This window comes from Pogona vitticeps, chromosome W (assembly GCF_051106095.1).
Source record: "Pogona vitticeps strain Pit_001003342236 chromosome W, PviZW2.1, whole genome shotgun sequence".
NCBI classification, from domain to species: domain Eukaryota; kingdom Metazoa; phylum Chordata; class Lepidosauria; order Squamata; family Agamidae; genus Pogona; species Pogona vitticeps.
In genome coordinates this window covers 3,191,808-3,210,314 of record NC_135798.1, presented here as the reverse complement: position 1 = coordinate 3,210,314, position 18,507 = coordinate 3,191,808, and the positions used below count along the sequence as shown (strand labels likewise).

General features: G+C 43.4%; 1 pseudogene; it reads right to left on the bottom strand.

Annotated features, from left to right (window-relative positions):
• Positions 1-7,943: 7,943 nt before the first annotated feature.
• Positions 7,944-18,179, bottom strand: LOC144585041 (uncharacterized; annotated as a pseudogene).
• Positions 18,180-18,507: the final 328 nt, after the last annotated feature.

Below are 18,507 nucleotides of genomic sequence, written 5' to 3'. Positions count from 1 at the left end.
TAGAGGTGGGTGGGAAGGAGAGGGAGAGAGGAGTGGGGCAACCTTTGGGGCTTCTGCTTCCTGTTAGAGCAGTGCCTCTTTTGCCTTCATAGCTCTAGGTTCCTCTCTTTCCCCCCACCTGCTTTCTCCCCCCCCAAAAAAGAGAGAGAGAGAGAGAAGGGGGATGTTCTCTTCCTTTTACATTCCTTCCTGACAGGGAAAAGTTCAACAGGGGATGATGAAAACAAAGGAGAACACCACCACCATTTCTTTCTCTAGGATGATCAAAGTCTTAATTTAGCTCATGACTCCTCAAACTTTTTCTCACACTTTCTTTGAAGCTCAGAGGACAGAAGCTCTCCTCAAAAGGGATGTGTTTTGGGGAAGGAAAGGGAGAATTCTTCCATTCTTCCTACTTGAGAGAATTTATCTCATAGATCTGAACAAAAGTTCAACTTCTGTGTCTTCAAATTCAATTTTCCCCCCACTGGGACTCCTTGGTCTCTGTGGCAAAATGGCATTACATGCAGGCTGTTTGAAGCCTCTGAGGGGATTTGCCCGAGGTTTCCCTTCAGGAGCGAGAGGGGCTTCTTTGCCAAGGGAGGGATTTTTCTGCCCTCACCGTTAATGTTTGATTTTGCATATATTTGTACTGAAAGGAGAGAGAGAGAGAGAGAGAGAGAGAGAGAGAGAGAGAGAAGGGGGATGTTCTCTACATTCCTTCCTGACAGGGAAAAGTTCAACAGGGATAATGAAAAGGACACCACCACCACCATCTCCTCTTTCCCTAGGAAAGAACAAGGTCTTAATTAAGATCATTACTCCTCAAACCTTCTCTCACACTTTCTTCCAAGCTTAGAGGACAGAAGTTCCCCTCAAAATAGATGGGTTTTCAGGATTATCTCATAAATCTGAGCAACAGTTCAACTTCTGTGTCTTTGAATTCATTGGGGCTCCTTGGTCCCTGGCAATTTCTTCCAGCCCTCCTTAGAATATCCTACAGAGTTCACTTTCCAGCTTTTAGATTTCTTTAAAGTGGGCTTTGTGACTTCTTGGTGTCTGTGTGCGGTGGACACATGGGCAAGGCCTTCCAGGCCACCCTGTTAAGACACCCACCATGCTTCAGGTGAAAAGCCAGAGGAGTCTTGGAAAGAGAGCTGGATTCTGGCACAGAAAAAATGGCTCCTGCTTGTGGGTTTTTCAACTTGCTTTTCCCCCTGCAGTCAGGTGGGAGAAGAGCTCAGAGGCGGGTTCTTGTGTGATTATTCATTCCTTGGATTCATTCTTTGTAAAACAGCCTCTCCTCGAAGAACAGGGAAAAACAATGAAGACCCAATGAGAACTCGCTCCTCTGGCGTGTCACCCGTTGCTGGGTGGAAGCCCTCCAGGGCTGGTCTCCTTGGACCTCCCCCTGCCGTTTTATGGCATCTATGAGGGGGTTGCCTGGCAACCCAGCGACGCACAGGGGAGAGGGTCTGTTTCTGCCCAGAAGACAATGGAGACCCAATGAGAGCTCGCTCCTCCTCCTGCTCCTTAGGCGTCACTTGTCTCTGGGCAGAAGCCCATCCCTTTGGAAGGCTGGCTGGGCAAGAACCCCCATTTCCCCCACCCCCTTTCTTCCCCCTTGAGTGACAGACAGGCTGCCTTCCAAGCCCACCCACTGCTCGTCTCTGCGCACGTGCGAGATCCCCTCACTGGCTGCTCAGCTCACTCTCCCTCCTGTGCATGTGCTCCTCTTCCCCACAGAGGGGGGATGGTTTAGCCAGTGGGAGGGGGTCTGTGGCCCATGCGCAGTGGAGAAGGTGACCAGAAGGTCTCCCCTCAGGAAGGCGGTTGGGTGAGTTTTAGTGGCCTTCTGGTAAGCAGCCCCCGTCCATGAGAGAGTGGGGTGGGGGTGCGTGAGGAGGAGTATAAAGAAACAGCAAGTAGTGAGCCGTCCCCTCAAGTAATTGTTATAGAATCAGAGATATCAGTGAAACCTGAGGCAAAGAAACAACCTGAAGAGATAGAGAAAGTTCGCGCGAGCAGAATAGAAAGAGCTTGTGAGGAAGGAATGTACGAGGGAGAGAGGCAGTTGGGGCCGTTAGAAAGAGCTGAGGCAGGAGCGAGAAGGAAGGTGTACCGAGAGAGAGAGCAATTAGATATATTCCTGACAACTAAAGAGGGAGCGATCTCTAGAGAAACTGAGAAAGTGACCGTATTTAAAGAAAGTGCATCGGGAGGATCAGTTAGAAATGCCCAAGCCTTTTCGGTTCCCATGAAGATGCTTGCTCACGATCCGATAGAAGGAGAAGCTGAAGACCGCGGAGCCAGAAAAGTGGGACCCATCATCCCCGGTCTAAGTCCTGAAGAAGGGACCGTGCTGGAGAAAAGAACAACTTACTATTAAAGGGTTTAAATGAAGAAAAATCCTGTTGTGGTTTTGGGAGAACTCCCCTCCCTAGTTATCTGTTCATGGTTCCAATGTTAAAAGCAAAGAAGTTATAAATAGTTTTGTTAATAAAAATTCTTTATTGAACACTTCAGAATCTTCTCTTGTGTCTCCGAGTAAGGAAATGCCCATTGGTAACAGAGAACACACTCACATTGGCACCCAGCGCAGGGCAGTTCCAGAGACACCAACGGAGAAAGATGGGGACGTAAAACAGACGATCGTGAGACAAGAAAGGATAATTAATTTATTAGTAGAACAACAGAATCTAATATTATCTCAACTAGCAAAAAGTATAGACAGGAAAGAATTAAAGGAAGAAATCACGAAAAAGAGTACATGGGTGGCAGGTCCAGCTCCTATCAGGTTACAGAAAATGACAACCGATGATGACCCTGAGGTGTACTTAAATACATTTGAGAGAGTAGCACTCGCTGCTGGATGGCCTGAAGAGCAATGGACCTTAATTTTAACACCTTGTTTGTCCAGTAACCTACAAGAAATAGTTGACACCTTACCTCCTAGCGAAGCGTTGCAATATAATAAAGTAAAATTAACCATTTTGCAAATGCTTAACTTAACAGAAGAAGCTTATCGCAAGAAATTTTGCAGTTTGAAATGGAAAAATGAACTACACCCCCGCACCTTAGTTCAAAAATTAAAAGCTAACCTGATGAGATGAATCAGACCTGAAGGAAAAAGTAAGGAGCAAATACTGGATGAAATCATCTTGGAACAATTGGTAACCAAGTTACCCACGAGTATGAGAGCTTGGGTGCAAAGAAACCACCCTTGTGACTTGGAAGCAGCGATACGATTGGTTGAAGACTTTTGCATTCCTGAAGAGGGATCATGCGATAACAACTGGGCATACACCGAGAAGGCAAGGGTTAGAGAGAAAATGGCATCTGGGAGCAACGTGGGTGCTTCACAGTGTCCTGCACAAGATATGAAAGTGGAAATCAGCAAACTGGGAGGCTCAAAACACAAGATTATGGAAGCCTATCCAAATTGGAGAGAGCCCAGAGAATTCAAAGGGGCTTGTTTCCATTGTTGGTCCATAGAACATCAGAAGAAAAATTGCCCAGGAGTAGATTGTTCCTGGATTAAAGATTGGAGTCAGGTGACTGGGGGTAATTGGGAACGGAAAAATGGATGGAAAGTTACTGCTTATGTGAATGGTGAACTTAAAAAGGCTCTAATTGACTCTGGAAGTGGGAAAACTTTGGTGAAAGACTTGAAGGGGATTGTGGAAAAGGGGGAGGTAACTGTTAGATGTATACATGGTGATATAAAAACATATCAAACTGCTATTGCGATGGTTGAAATTAACAATGTGAAAGGGGAATTGGAAATTGGTATTGTACCTGGTTTGGTTAGAGAAATGATTTTAGGAAGAGATTGGTTAGAAATGAAAGAATTAATGACTTCTACGGAAGTTATGCAAGGAGAATGCGGTAAAGAAAATATAAATGAAATGTTTGAAGGTGTATCCGGACAAACTACCCGACTTCGGCAACAAGATGATGATTCCTTGGTTAAATTTATGGAAAAAGCAAGAGAAGAAGGGGCGGTGATAAATGGAGAAGTAGGCTTCGAGTTACGTGATGGTTTATTGTATAGGATATCAATTGATGGTATACCACAACTAGTGGTGCCTAAAAACTGGAGAGGAAATATCCTACAATTAGCTCATGATGTACCCCTGGCTGGGCACTTGGCAGTCCAAAAAATGAGTGCTAGAATCTTACAGAGGTTTTGGTGGCCCAATATTTGGGCGGATATAGAAAAATATTGTAAAACATGCAAGCAATGTCAAATAACTCAATCAAAACCAGAACCTGGAGCTGAATTGATACCAATGCCTTTGGTTGGTGTACCTTTTGAACGGATTGGTTTAGACATAATAGGACCTTTGACTAAATTGAATGCAGGTTACAATTAGATTTTGGTATTGGTGGACTATGCGACAAGATATCCTGAGGCAATTCCCTTAACCACTTCTGCTAAAGTCTTAGCTAAAGAATTAATGCAGATTTTTTTCAAGATTGGGATTTCCTAAAGAAGTAATCACTGACCAGGGGTCAAATTTTATGAGTCAAACCTTTAAAGAAATGTGGAAGTTATTAGATGTAAGACCTTTAAAAACTACCATATATCACCCTCAAACTAATGGTCTTGTTGAAAGGTTTAATAAAACTTTAAAAAGCATGTTGAGGAAATTAGTTATAGATAAACCAAAGAATTGGCACTTACTATTGCCCCATTATTGTTTGCCATTAGAGAAGTGCCACAAGCTTCTACAGGGTTTTCTCCATTTGAATTATTATATGGAAGGAACCGTAGGGGAGTTCTAGATTTGGTAAAAGAAAGTTGGGAATTTGGCAAGGATGTGTCTCAGTTACAAATTAAGCAAATTACTGAGATGAGGGAACATCTGAACCATGTGGCTAAAGAAACTAAGGAGCAGTTAAAAAGGACTCAAATGGGGCAAAAACAAAGATATCATAGGAAGGCGAGAAAGAGAGTCTTTGAAGCCGGTGATAAAATTTTGTTGTTACTACCAACTGAACAGTCAAAATTATTTGCAAGATGGCAGGGACCATACGTAGTAATTAGAAGATTGAATGAAATTAATTATGAAATAGCCACTCCAGATAAAAGAAAAAATTCCAGTATTTACTACGTAAACCTATTAAAGGAGTGGATGAAAAGAGATAGTTTTGTAGGGGAAATAGAGGATGAAGATTTTGGGCCAGCTGTTCAGATGTGAAAATTACCAGAAGAAGAGTTAAAATTGGAAGAAAATTTAGATGATCTGCAAAAAAAAATTGGAAATTAGGAAATTGGAATCAAAATTTAAATATGTGTTTTATAATAAACCTGGATTTACCAATATGGGAGTACATTGTATTAATACAGAACCAGGAAAATTAGTAATATCTGGAGCACGTAATTGGCCATATAATCTTTTAAAAAATTAATAAAGACGTGGATGAAATGTTCGCGTTAGGTGTCGTCGAGGCTTCTTATAGCCCTTGGAGAAGTTATCTGGTTATGGTACCTAAATCTGATGGGAATATTAGATTGTGTATATATTTTAGAAAGTTAAATGATATATCTAAATTTGAGGCATTCCCAATGCCTAAGATTGAGGATCAGTTAGAAAGAATAGGAGGAGCTACTGTACTAAGCTCTCTAGATCTAGTGAAAGGATACTGGCAAATTCCATTAAGAGATGAAGATAAAGAGAAGACAGCTTTTGTCACTCTTAAAGGCTTTTATCAATTTTCAAGAATGCTGTTCAGATTGCATGGAGCCTCTGCTACCTTCCAGAGGGTAATGGATAAAGTTTTAGAACCCGTGAAAGAATTTGCAGCCGCCTATATTGATGATATATTAATATATAGTAAAACCTTCGGAGAACATGTGATACATTTAGAAAAGGTATTAACCGAGTTAAGGCAAGCTAATCTGAGAGTTAGTCCTTCTAAATGTAAAATAGCTCGTCGAGGAATAAAATATTTAGGATTTTTGATAGAAGAAGGGAAAATTTGACCAGTGTCAGAAAAGGTAGACAAGAAAGAAGTGCAACAATTTCTGGGGTTAGCGGGGTATTATAGACAATTCATACCAAACTGTTCAGAATTGACAGCTCCCTTGACAGATTTAACTAAGAAAAAGAAATGTAAAAACATAATATGGGGGCAATCAGAACAAATTGCTTTTGAGAAAGTAAAGAATATATTAAGTGGATTGCCTCATCGATATGCCTCAGATTTTCAGAAAACTTTTATTGTACAGACTGATGCTTCTGACAGAGAAATTGGAGCTGTCCTTTCTCAGAATGAAGGTCAAAAGGAATAACCAATTATGTATATTAGTAAGAAATTAAGCGAGAGAGAAAGACGATATGCTACCATTGAAAAGGAAGCATTAGCTGTAAAATGTGCTATTCAATCTTTTAAATATTACTTGTTAGGCGCTCCTTTTATTTTGATGATTGATCATGCGCCATTACAATGGTTAAACAAGATGAAGGATTCTAATGCAAGATTAACTCGGTGGTATTAATCGTTCGAGTAAGGAAATGCCCACTGGTAACAGAGAACCCACTCACAGGGGGGCTGAGTTTTCCTGAAGAGGTTTCAGGATCATGGGCAAGGCGTCTTTTTTAGGTGGAACGGGAGGCTTAAAACGTCCCTTCAAGGTAGAGCCTGGCAGGAAGGGGGAGAGGAGGAAGAGGGGACCCCCCTCCCAGTTGTGGAAGACACCCGGGGCAGGGACTCTCCCTGGCTCAGCACCTCGTTTAAAGCTTTAGAGAAAGGTTTGTTTTCCCACTGGAAATGAAGGCAATTTTTTCCTCTGGGTCTCCTCCAGAGGGAGGCGGAGGGGGAATTCAAATGGGAGAGGGGATCTCTGGGGCCTGGATCCCACTCCCCTCTTTTTTAAAACCAGCACTTCCACTCAGATTTCTGGGGCCTGATGAAGGGGGAAGGAAGAGCCCCGCTCTCTCGGAAGGAAGGCTCTCTCTGGGCAAGTTGAAAGATGGCAAGAAGCTTGCAAAAGGGGGGTGACCTGTGTGAGAGAAGGTCTGAGGAGTAATGAGAACTCCCCCACCTATCTCACTTTCCGAGTTTAAAACCTCAGTGTTAATTAATGGTTCAACTCCGTTTTACACACACACACACACACACACACACACACACATAAAAGGGCATCCCTGCAGCTCTGCCAGGAAGGCCAAAAAGGCGCACTCTTTCCCCCCCCTTTTTTCCACACCTCCATCACATGCTTACGGGCTTCTCTCTGGGCAGAATATTCCCCTTCTCTCTCTCTCTCTCTCTCTCTCTCTCTCTCTCTCTCTCTCTCTGAAGCCCGACTGAAATGGGCCCAGAATGTTGGTTTCGTCCAGAAGCGCCTGAAGCTGATCTGCCACCACCCTCTCAACCACTTTGCTGAGGAAGGAAACATTGGCGACAGGCCTATAATTTCCAATGTCGTCCGCCACCAAATTTGATTTATACCTAATAGGCCTAATAAGTGTCTCCTTGAGGGAGAGGGGAACCTTGCCCTCCTGGAGAGACCCATTAATTATTGTCGTGGCCCATTCAGTTGTTACCGGCCTGGCAGCTTTGATTAGCCAGGCCAGGCAAGGGTTGAGAGAAGACGTGGTGGCCCGACAGCGATCAAGCGCTTTATCCACCAAATCTGGTGTTACAGGCTAAAAAGGAGTCAAGAATTACCGGGCAAGGCGGAGCGCTGGACATCTCTGCTCAATCCATTGTATTTAAAAAAGGAGAAAGGTCACGGTGGATGGCCTCCACTTTTGATTTTGAAAACGCTGCAAATTGGTGAGGTGAGATGCTAGTGGGAGGCCCTTCACCCAGACCAATTCCGGATAGAGTGTGAACTATACGGAAGAGTTCCGCCTGCTGATTGGAAGCTTCGCTTATCCAGTCAGTGAAGTGAGATCTTCTAGCAGCCAGGTAACGGTTAGTTGCGATCCTGACAGCTATCTTATTATAACCCATCAGGTCAAACCCGGGGCCACCAGAATTCCCGTGTAAGTGCAGAGTTTTTTACTGAACAAAGTGTCCTACAGGAGGGGAATCATGGGTCAGATAGAGCACGTTGGTTCGGAGGGGCACCTGGCTGGTGCTCCTGTCGAGGCTCTGGTCCACGGCTGGTTTACCGCCATGACTAGCGCCGTAGACACGATCACTCCTAAACGCCCTCTCCACCGCAGAGACCGCCCGGCGCCCTGGTATAACCAGGATCTCCAGCGTCGAAGCGGGTCAGGAGATGGCTAGAGCGCAAATGGAGAAAGAGCCCGACGGATTTCAATTGTATAGCTGTCAAGGTCGCTACTAACCTTTACCTGGCGAAGGTAAAGGCTGCTAGTCGAACATATCTCGCTAACCGGATAAGCGAAGCCTCTAATCAGCAGGCGGAATTATTCCGTAGAATGCGCGAACTATCTGGAATTGGTCCGAGTGATGGGCCTCCCCCTAGTTTTTCACTGGACCAATTTGCAGCCTTTTTAAAATCGAAAGTGGAGGCCATCTGCCGGGACCTCTCTCCTTTTTTGAATACAGTGAGTCAAGCTGAGATGTCCAGCGCTCCGTCTTGCCCGGTGATACTTGATTCCTTTCAGCCTGTCACGCCCGATACTGTGGCCAGGGTGCTTGATCGCTGTCGTGCCACCACCTCCTCCTTGGACCCTTGCCCGGCCTGGCTAATTAAGGCAGCCAGGTCCTTAACAACGGAATGGGCCACTGTAATAATTAATGGGTCATTCCTTGAGGGCAGATTCCCTTCTGCCCTCAAGGAGACACTCATTAGGCCCATTAGAAAGAAACCTAGTTTGGCGGCGGACGAAATCGGCAACTACAGGCCTGTCGCCAACGTTTCTTTCTTAAGCAAGGTAGTCGAGAGGGTGGTGGCCGATCAGCTTCAGGCGCTTCTGGACGAAACATATGCCCTGGATCCATTCCAGTCGGGCTTCAGGCTGTGCCATGGTACAGAAACGGCATTGGTCGCCCTGTGTGATGACCTATTGAGGGAGGCCGAGAGGGGCAAAATGTCTCTGCTGGTTCTCCTAGATACGTATCTCAGTGGCCTTTGATACCATTGACCACGGTATCCTCCTGGGGATTCTCTCCGAGTTGGGAATAGGTGCCCTGGCTTTGGCCTGGCTCCGTTCCTTCTTGGAGGACCGTCCCCAGAGAGTACAGCTTGGGGAGAGTGTCTCGGCCCCGTGGATCCTCAATTGTGGGGTCCCACAGGGGTCGATCATCTCCCCAATGCTGTTTAATATCTATATGAGGCCGCTGGATGGGGTCATCAGGGGGTGTGGAGCATTGTGTCATCCGTATGCGGATGACACACAGCTCCACAGCTCCTTTTTACCAACCACAGGAGATGCCCTCCTGTCCCTTCAGCGCTGCCTGGAGACCGTACTGGAATGGATGCAGGAGAACGGGCTGAGGCTGAACCCGGACAAGACGGAGGTGCTAAGGGTGGGCGCCCCCACATCAGGGGATCTGGGAAACTCCCTCACTTATGGGGGGGTGACCCTGCCCTTCAGGGATGGGGTCCGCAGTCTGGGGATCCATCTGGACCCGGCGCTCACTATGGAACCTCAGGTGGTGTCTGTGGTCCGTACCGCCTTCTTTCATCTTAGGTGGATAGCCCAGCTGCGATCCTACCTTGATGTTGGGGCGCTCACTACCTTGGTGCATGCGCTCGTAATCTCAAGATTAGATCACTGCAATGCGCTGTACGTGGGGCTGCCTTTGAGGCTGCTGCGGAAACTACAGGTGGTGCAGAACGCGGCAGCCAGATTACTCAGTGGGGTGAGAAGATACCAACATATTTCACCCACTCTGGCCGCACTGCATTGGCTGCCCATCCGTTTCCGCATCGACTTCAAAGTGTTGATGCTTACATATAAAGCCCTAAACGGTTTAGGACCTCGATACCTGGCGGAACGCCTTCTCCCACCAAGGTCTACCCGTGTCACTCGTGCGAGCCAGGAGGTGAGACTGAGGAGCCTAACGCCGTGGGAGGCCCGGAAGGAAAAGACCAGAAATTGGGCCTTCTCGGCGGTGGCTCCTCGTCTCTGGAACAACCTTCCCCCTGAGATTCGCACGGCTCCCTCGCTGGATATTTTCAAGAAACAATTAAAAACATGGATGTTTGGGCAGGCCTTCCCAACAGATAACTCCTGACGATTTTTTTCTTTTCCTATAGCTCCCCATTTTGTTTAGTATATATATTTTTTCTTTTTTTGTTGCGTAAAATGGCTTTGTGTATATTATTGTATTTTTTTTATGTTGTTAGCCGCCTAGAGAGGTCCTCATACGACCAGATAGGCGGGATATAAAATAAATAAATAAATAAATAAATATTTACACTAATTTTGTAAAAGCTTCCATTGCACAATATATGCTTATTTTAATTTTTTAGCACAAGGTTCCACATCTATTTTGTGATATCTCTCTGTTAATTAACAATGGAAGTAAAACACATCACAAGAGGCACTTCAAAATGTACTCCATTTATTCTCTTTTTTCTCTCTTTTGCATTACTTCAGCATTTTGTTGTTTATTCTTTCCAGTGGAAACCAGCACAAAATTGAATGAGCTCCTTATGCCCTCTTAACTTATCAGGAGCTCTGTGGTTTTCATGTGGTTTCTCCCCAGTGCAGGTTCCTAAGATGTAACCTAAGGGCATCACCCCGACTAAAGCTCATTCCATTCATTTACGTGGTTTCTCCCGAGTGTGAGACCTTTCATGTACCCTAAGGTGACCACTCTGACTAAAGCTCTTTCCACATTCCATGCATTTATGTGGTTTCTCCCCAGTGCGGGTCCTTAGATGTACCCTAAGCTGACCGCTCTGACAAAAGGTCTTTCCACATTCTGTGCATTTATGTGGTTTCTCCCCAGTGTGGGTCCTTTGATGTCACGTAAGGTCACCACTGCGACTAAAGCTCTTTCCAGATTCGATGCATTTATGTGGTTTCTCCCCAGTGTGGGTCCTTTGATGTAACCTAAGATTACCACTGCGACTAAAGCTCTTTCTACATTTGATGCATTTATGTGGTTTCTCCCCAGTATGGGAACTTTGATGTGAACGCAGATTTCTTCTCCCGCTGAAACTCTTTTCACATTTCATGTTTTTGTATCATTTCTCCCCAGGGTGAGTTCTTTAAACTGAACTAGTAGCACTGGTCTGAAGCTTTCTCCACACTTCAGGCGTTTAAGCCATTTCTCCTTTAGCTCATGGGTTTTTCCAAGCTTTTCTTCCTAGCTTCACACTTGACTGTTTTCGGGGCCAGAAGAAGTATAATTCTGGCCATCGTGTGTTACCTGATAGAGAAAAAAGGAGATGTCTTGAGAATATAGCAGAGAGCAGAATCTAACTGGAGGCCAAACCAAAAATTTGCTCTGTCTTTGACTCCTTTGAAAGGCATATGTCTCCTGAAGGCTTGACTGGCAACATTTGAAAAATTTGCCGTATTGTGCAAACAACATTGGACTCCCCTTGCCTGAATTGATACTTCCCAAAGGGCCAGTGACGGGAAAATATAGTTGATTAATATTAACCACTATCCAAAATACTATTAAACATGGGCCATCAAGTCAATTCTGACTGATGGCAACCCTTTTTTCGGGGGTTTCTAGGTAGAGAATACTCAAAAGTCGTTCCCCATTCCCTGGTTCTGGGACCTTGCAGTTTTCCAAAGGCCACACAAGCTGACCTTATCCGTGGGAGACACAGCAAGGAATCTCTGGTTCTGCAACCAGATATTTAAACCACAGAGCTATCCAGCCAGCTTACTCAGAAATACAAGGAGAGGGTTTGATTAGAATTGAGGTTTTACTGGAAAAGTTCCATGGTTTACTTGCAAATTTCTTCCACTGTACAGTACTTTATTTAAAGGCATTGCAAATCCATAAATATATTGAAAATGGTGAACCCATGAAAAGAGAAAGGGAAGGAAGAGCTGGAGAACCTGGATTAAGAAAAAGCCATTGTTGGCTCACATTTAGCTTGAGATCTACAACAATTCCAACATCCCTCTCGCTCATAGTTTTTCTGAGCCAAGTATCCCCCATCTTGTAAGTGTGCAAGTGGTTTCTTTTTCCAAGGTGCAGGACTTTGCACTTGACCGTGGCCAGGTAGGATCTTGCCAAAAAGAGAGGGGAAATATTATTAAATGTTGCGGTGAGGGTTTATGGATTAGGGTTTTTTTAAAGGAAAATTGGGTGTTGCTTTGCTGGGGTATGTCATCAGAGTATGGGACCAAATGGAGATAGGATGCTAAAATGGAATGGTTTAAAGTCTTGATAAATAAAGATAAATGTTAATGGATGAAGAGGAAGATAAATTAAACCCTACCAAGAATGAAACAAGGTATAATATTATCATATGAAATAAACTGATAAATAGAACTGACATGCAGGATTTTTGGAGAGAAGTGAAAGGAGATGTAAATTAGTTTACTTTTTATTCATCAGCATCTATGTTATTTTAGGATAGATTATATATATTTGCATCTAATGATTGTGATTTAGAGTTTGTAAGACAGACGTAGGGTTAATAAAAGTAGCAGATCACATATTGGTAAATATGAATTTTAAGGGTACATGTGATTATAAAGAAGCTAGGAGGTGGAGGTTACGTACAGGAATTCTATGTCAAAATGTTCGAACAGATCAGGTCACTGACAAATTCAGTAAACTTAATTCTTCAACGTACTCACATAGGAAAGCCAGAGAAACAAACTGCGTGTAGGTCAGCCAAAACCCTGAAGCTGATTCACTGGGAAAGTTTGAGGCTGCTGTAGCCACGGGCAGGCGCCTGGGATTGTAGGGGCTGAAGTTGGTATAAAAGCAGGTCAGGCAGAGCATTCGTTGCTGCCCCTTTGCTTAAGGGTGGTCAGGCTGAGAGTGGACTCGTGAGCAAACACTCATATGTTCTGTACACTCCAGTGGCCAAGAGGTGGAGCAGGAGTCCTCCAGCACCACTACCGTTCACAGAGCGACATCCCACAAGGGGAAATCCCAGAAGCTGACAGTCTGACAGTCCACCGCTTCTCTCCCAAACCCAAGGCAAAGGTCAGGGCTGTTTTTCAGCAAGTGTGGGTGGCAGTGAACAGAAGAGAGGGTGTCCCGGGTAGACCATCTTCACTGCTCCCAGTCCTGCTGTCAATATTCAGGCTGCCCTCTCCTATGGGAATCTTGGCAACTTTTTCTCCTGCTGGCAACACAGGCACAACATTGTGCAGCAATACTGGAACTTTTTTTTTTGAATCCCGGCTACAGAAGCAAATATCCCACATTCATGCTGTAAAGTTATATAAAATAAGCCAAAGAAAACAGAACCTGAATTTTACAGCCATGAACACTCAGCATAGAGATCATGTCCAAAGTGTTCAGCAGGTGTGCCCGACAAGGACACGGGAACACGCAACTTAAGGGTGAAGATGACATCACAAGAGGCACTTCAAAATGTACTCCATTTATTCTCTTTTTTCTCTGTTTTGCATTACTTCAGCATTTTGTTGTTTATTCTTTCCAGTGGAAACCAGCACAAAATTGAATGAGCTCCTTATGCCTTCTTAACTTATCAGGAGCTCTGACTAAAGCTCTTTCCACATTCCATGCATTTATGTGGTTTCGCCCCAATGCGGGTTCTTGGATGTTGTAAGCTTCAACAGTCCTCCTAAGAGAATCTGAAAGCCGGAATAGAGAGGTTATAAGTCCAATGTACCCCTATTTGGATTGAGATGAGTCCTTGTCTCACCCAGGGTGTCCCACTGGCACTCATACACCAAGTCTATTCCCAATTTAAAATCATTGAGAAACCAAAATATAATCATGAGTCTTAGAGTCATTCAGAACTCCGAGAACTCAAGAAAATACTGGACTCAAAGCACCATAGTTTGTGGCCTGTTAGAAAATCAAATTAAGTATGGTAACAGGTTGTCTGTTCAAGACACCAAACAAAAGTTCTTAAGTATAATTGTTTTATTAGAAAAATAAAGATTTAGTTGAATTCAGTTTATTGCAAAGCATAGCATTCAAAATCATTTCCATAACTAAGGCGATTAGAAACTTAGCAAACTCCAGCTACAAAAATAAAATAATAAAATCACTATCTAAGAAAAATACTCACTAGATAAGGAATAGGTAAGGCAGAGCCCTCCTTTCCATTCTCCTACTAAGAACTACATCCTAGCAAAATACTGGAAACTCCCATAAGAAACCCCCCTTCTTCTCTCTTCACTCTGCTCACCAATCAGGACAAAGGACTGCTCGTCTCTCTCTCTCTCTCCGCCTTCCTTTCGCATGGGACTGCAGGTGCTGTTTCCATTTTCCCTACGTTTTGGCTCTTTCTTTGGCCTTGGCCAAGCTAACTGTGAAGAAAAACAGCATCTCGATGCTTCTAGTAAAAATGACACAGACCGAAAATGGATTCCTTCTACATCATTCCATGACTGCAAATCCCATTTAGAAATTACATTCTAGCTTCAATAACCTACTGTACATCATGACAGATGTAACCTAAGCTTACCACTCTGAATAAAGTTTGTGAGCACCCAGGGGCTTCTAAAAGAACACCTGATGCTTGAACAGAGAGGTTCCAGGTGTAAGTGTACTCCTAAAACATTTGAGCAGAGTCCAGGCAACCCAGCCAGGCAGTACCACTTACCCTTTTCCCAAGTCTGTTCTAATGAGCAATTAATTGAGAACAACCAAAGCTAGAAATCATGAGTTTTAAAGTCTGTCAAGACAAACAAAACTCACGGTAGTAATGGACTCAAGTAGCATCTCTGTGGCCTGTCACTTAGTATTTCAGATTTGCTGTTCAAGAGACCAAATTTAGGATTTTAAGAATTATTGTTTTATTAGAAAAATAAAGAATTTAGAGATATTCAGTTTGTTGCAAAAGCATAGCATTCCAGTAGATTTCCATGAATAACAGCAGTTAGAATCTTAGCAAATTCCAGCTACAAAAATAAAATAAAAAACTCTAAAACTAGCTTAGAAAGTAAGCTAGGCATAGTCCCCTTTTCTGTATGCTTTCTCTGAACTACATCCTAGCATAACAGCAAAAACTAGCATTTGGAACTCAAAACTCCATCCTAAAATCAATACTAAAATCATTCCAAAAATCCAAGCTCTCTCGGTCTCCATTCTCCATTTTTCTTTCATGCTGGGACCACCCTTCTTCTCCACTGTTCTGTGATGTTAACCAATCAGCATAAAGGGCTGTCTCTTCACACTCCACCTTCATTTCCCACGGGATGTGCAGGTGTTGTTGTCCTTTGTCCTGATGATGTGTCTTGGCTCCTTATTGTCTCTGGCCAAGGCAGCTTCATGGAAAATTCCAGTTAGCTCTAGGAGAAACAGCTTCTCGAAGCATCCAGTTATGCTAACACAGACCAATATGGATTCCTTCTACAAAATTCCATGACTTCAAATCCCATTAGTAAATCACATTTTAGTCTTCATAACCTAAACCATGACATGCCACCTCTGGGAGTTCCAAAAATCTGAAACAGGAAATCTAGTTTCCATTTTTGGCTACTAATTACAATAATAAGCAGTAATTAGCTGGTTACATAGTGCAAATACTAATGATGAACTTTAACACATTCAAAATAGCATTTAATCTAGCAAAGCATCGAGGTAGAAAAACATTCTAACAGCAACATGTAAATACATTCTTTAGGTTAAGCACTTCTACTATCTGAAAAATAGAAAAACAGTCATGTTAGTAATACTCAATACAGTGCGCACTCTACATGTGCTCAGGAACATATCAGTAGTGAAACAGTGAAACATTAACAGTGTTTCAACGGTCTGTCACATCTTGATCTTCACAATACATTCTGGAAAGACCATCTGCCACAACATTCAACTTTCCAAGAATGTGCTGAACTTCAAAATCAAAATCTTGTAATGCCAAATGCCATCTCAGCAATTTCTGATTGTGAGATTTCATCTTCTGCAACCAAACCAAAGCTCTATGATCTGTCTGCAGAGTGAATTTACATCCCCACAGATAAGGCCTAAGAAGATTAAGAGACCAGATAATAGATAAGGCCTCTTTTTCTGGAACTGAGTAATTTCTTTCTCTTTCTAAGAGTTTTCTGGAGAAATATGAGATTGGATTAGGAATCCCATCTTCCCCTTTCTGTAACAGTACAGCTCCAAGACTCAAATCTAAAGCATCTGTTTGTAGAATGAATGGTATGTCAAAGTCAGGTGATTTTAGTATAGGTGCAGCACTAAACTTTGCCTTTAAGGCTTCAAAAGCACCTTGACACTCAGGTGTCCATTTTTCCTTGACAGGCTGTCTTTTCTTAGTTAGCTCCGTCAAAGGCGTTGCCAAATAACTGAAATCAGGAATGAATTTTCTTTAATAGCCAAATAGGCCCAAAAAGGATTGAACTTGCTTTTTAGTTGTAGGAATAGGCCAATCATTTATGGCTTGCAAAGGCTGGATTTCTCCTTGTCCAATTAAATGACCCAAGTACATGACTTTTCCCTGCATCCACTGACATTTAGTCGCTTTGACTGTCAATCCTGCTTGCTGGATTCTAGACAACACACTTTCAATGTGTGACATGTGAGATTCAAAATCAGAACTGAAAACTGCAATATCATCAAGATAAACACTAGCAAATGTAAGACCATGCAAAAGCTTGTCTATCCTCTGAAATGAAGCACCGACATTTTTTAAAACAAATGGTAAACCATGACAAAGCTCTTTCCACATTCCATGCATACATGGGGGTTCTCCCCAGTGCAGGTTCCTTGATGTAACCTAAGGGCATCACTGCTACTAAAGCTCATTCCATTCATTTACGTGGTTTCTCCCGAGTGTGAGACCTTTGATGTACCCTAAGGTGACCACTGAGACTAAAGCTCTTTCCACATTCCATGCATGTATGTGGTTACTCCCCAGTGTGGGTCCTTTCATGTATCTTAAGGTGACCACTGTGAGTAAAGGTCTTTCCACATTCCGTGCATTTATGTGGTTTCTCCCCCGTGTGGGTCCTTTGATGTGACGTAAGGTAACTACTGAGACTAAAGCTCTTTCCACATTCCATGCATTTATATGGTTTCTCCCCAGTGTGGGTCCTTTGATGTACCCTAAGCTGACCACTCTGACAAAAGCTCTTTCCACATTCCATGCATTTATGTGGTTTCTCCCCAGTGTGGGTCCTTTGATGTATCCTAAGCTGACCCCTGTCACTAAAGCTCTTTCCACATTCCATGCATTTATGTGGTTTCTCCCCAGTGTGAGACCTTTGATGTGACGTAAGGGCATCACTGCGACTAAAGCTCTTTCCACATTCCATGCATATATGTGGTTTCTCCCCAGTGTGGGTCCTTTGATGTGACGTAAGGTAACCACTGAGACTAAAACTCTTTCCACATTCCATGCATTTATATGGTTTCTGTCCAGTGTGGGTCCTTTGATGTAACCTAAGATTACCACTGCGACTAAAGCTCTTTCCACATTCCATGCATTTATGTGGTTTCTCCCCAGTGTGCTTCCTTAGATGTGTCGTAAGGTCACCACTGCGACAAAAGCTCTTTCCACATTCCATGCATTTTTGTGGTTTCTCCCCAGTGTGGGTTCTTTCATGTATCCTAAGATGACCACTGTGAGTAAAGGTCTTTCCACATTCCGTGCATTTATGTGGTTTCTCCCCCGTGTGGGTCCTTTGATGTGACGTAAGGTCACCACTGCGACTAAAGCTCTTTCCACATTCGATGCATTTATGTGGTTTCTCCCCAGTGTGGGTCCTTTGATGTAACCTAAGATTACCACTGTGACTAAAGCTCTTTCCACATTCCATGCATTTATGTGGTTTCTCCCCAGTGTGGGTCCTTTGATGTACCTTAAGGTCACCACTGTGACTAAAGCTCTTTCCACATTCCATGCATTTATGTGGTTTCTCCCCAGTGTGGGTCCTTTGATGTACCTTAAGGTCACTACTGTGACTAAAGCTCTTTCCACATTCCATGCACTTATATGGTTTCTCCCCAGTGTGGGTCCTTTGATGTGATGTAAGGTTACCACTGCAACTAAAGCTCTTTCCACATTCCATGCATTTATGTGGTTTCTCCCCAGTATGGGTCCTTTGATGTGAACGCAGATTTCTTCTCCCGCTGAAACTCTTTTCACATTTCATGTTTTTGTATCGATTCGATTTCGATTTCGATACCTTTATTGGCATATGAACAGACGACAGGAAAACATAGGTACAAACAAACAATAATCAAAGGGAAAAGTAAGGTGAAAAATACTCTCAAAGCAACGGGGAATATCATAGATTATGGGTTAAAATAGAAATTTCCAATAGATATCCAGCAACGGCAGATGTAATCAAAGGACAAGAATCGCTCAGGAAAAAAACTAGGGAGTTGGGAAAAAGTGAAAGCCACGGTTCAAGACAGAGCTTTCTCAAAGAAGAATGAGCCGGGCAGTGAAATAAAATATGATCCAGGGAATCTGGTAAAGTATGACAGAAGAAACAGAGCCTATTTGCACGGGGAATCTTGGAG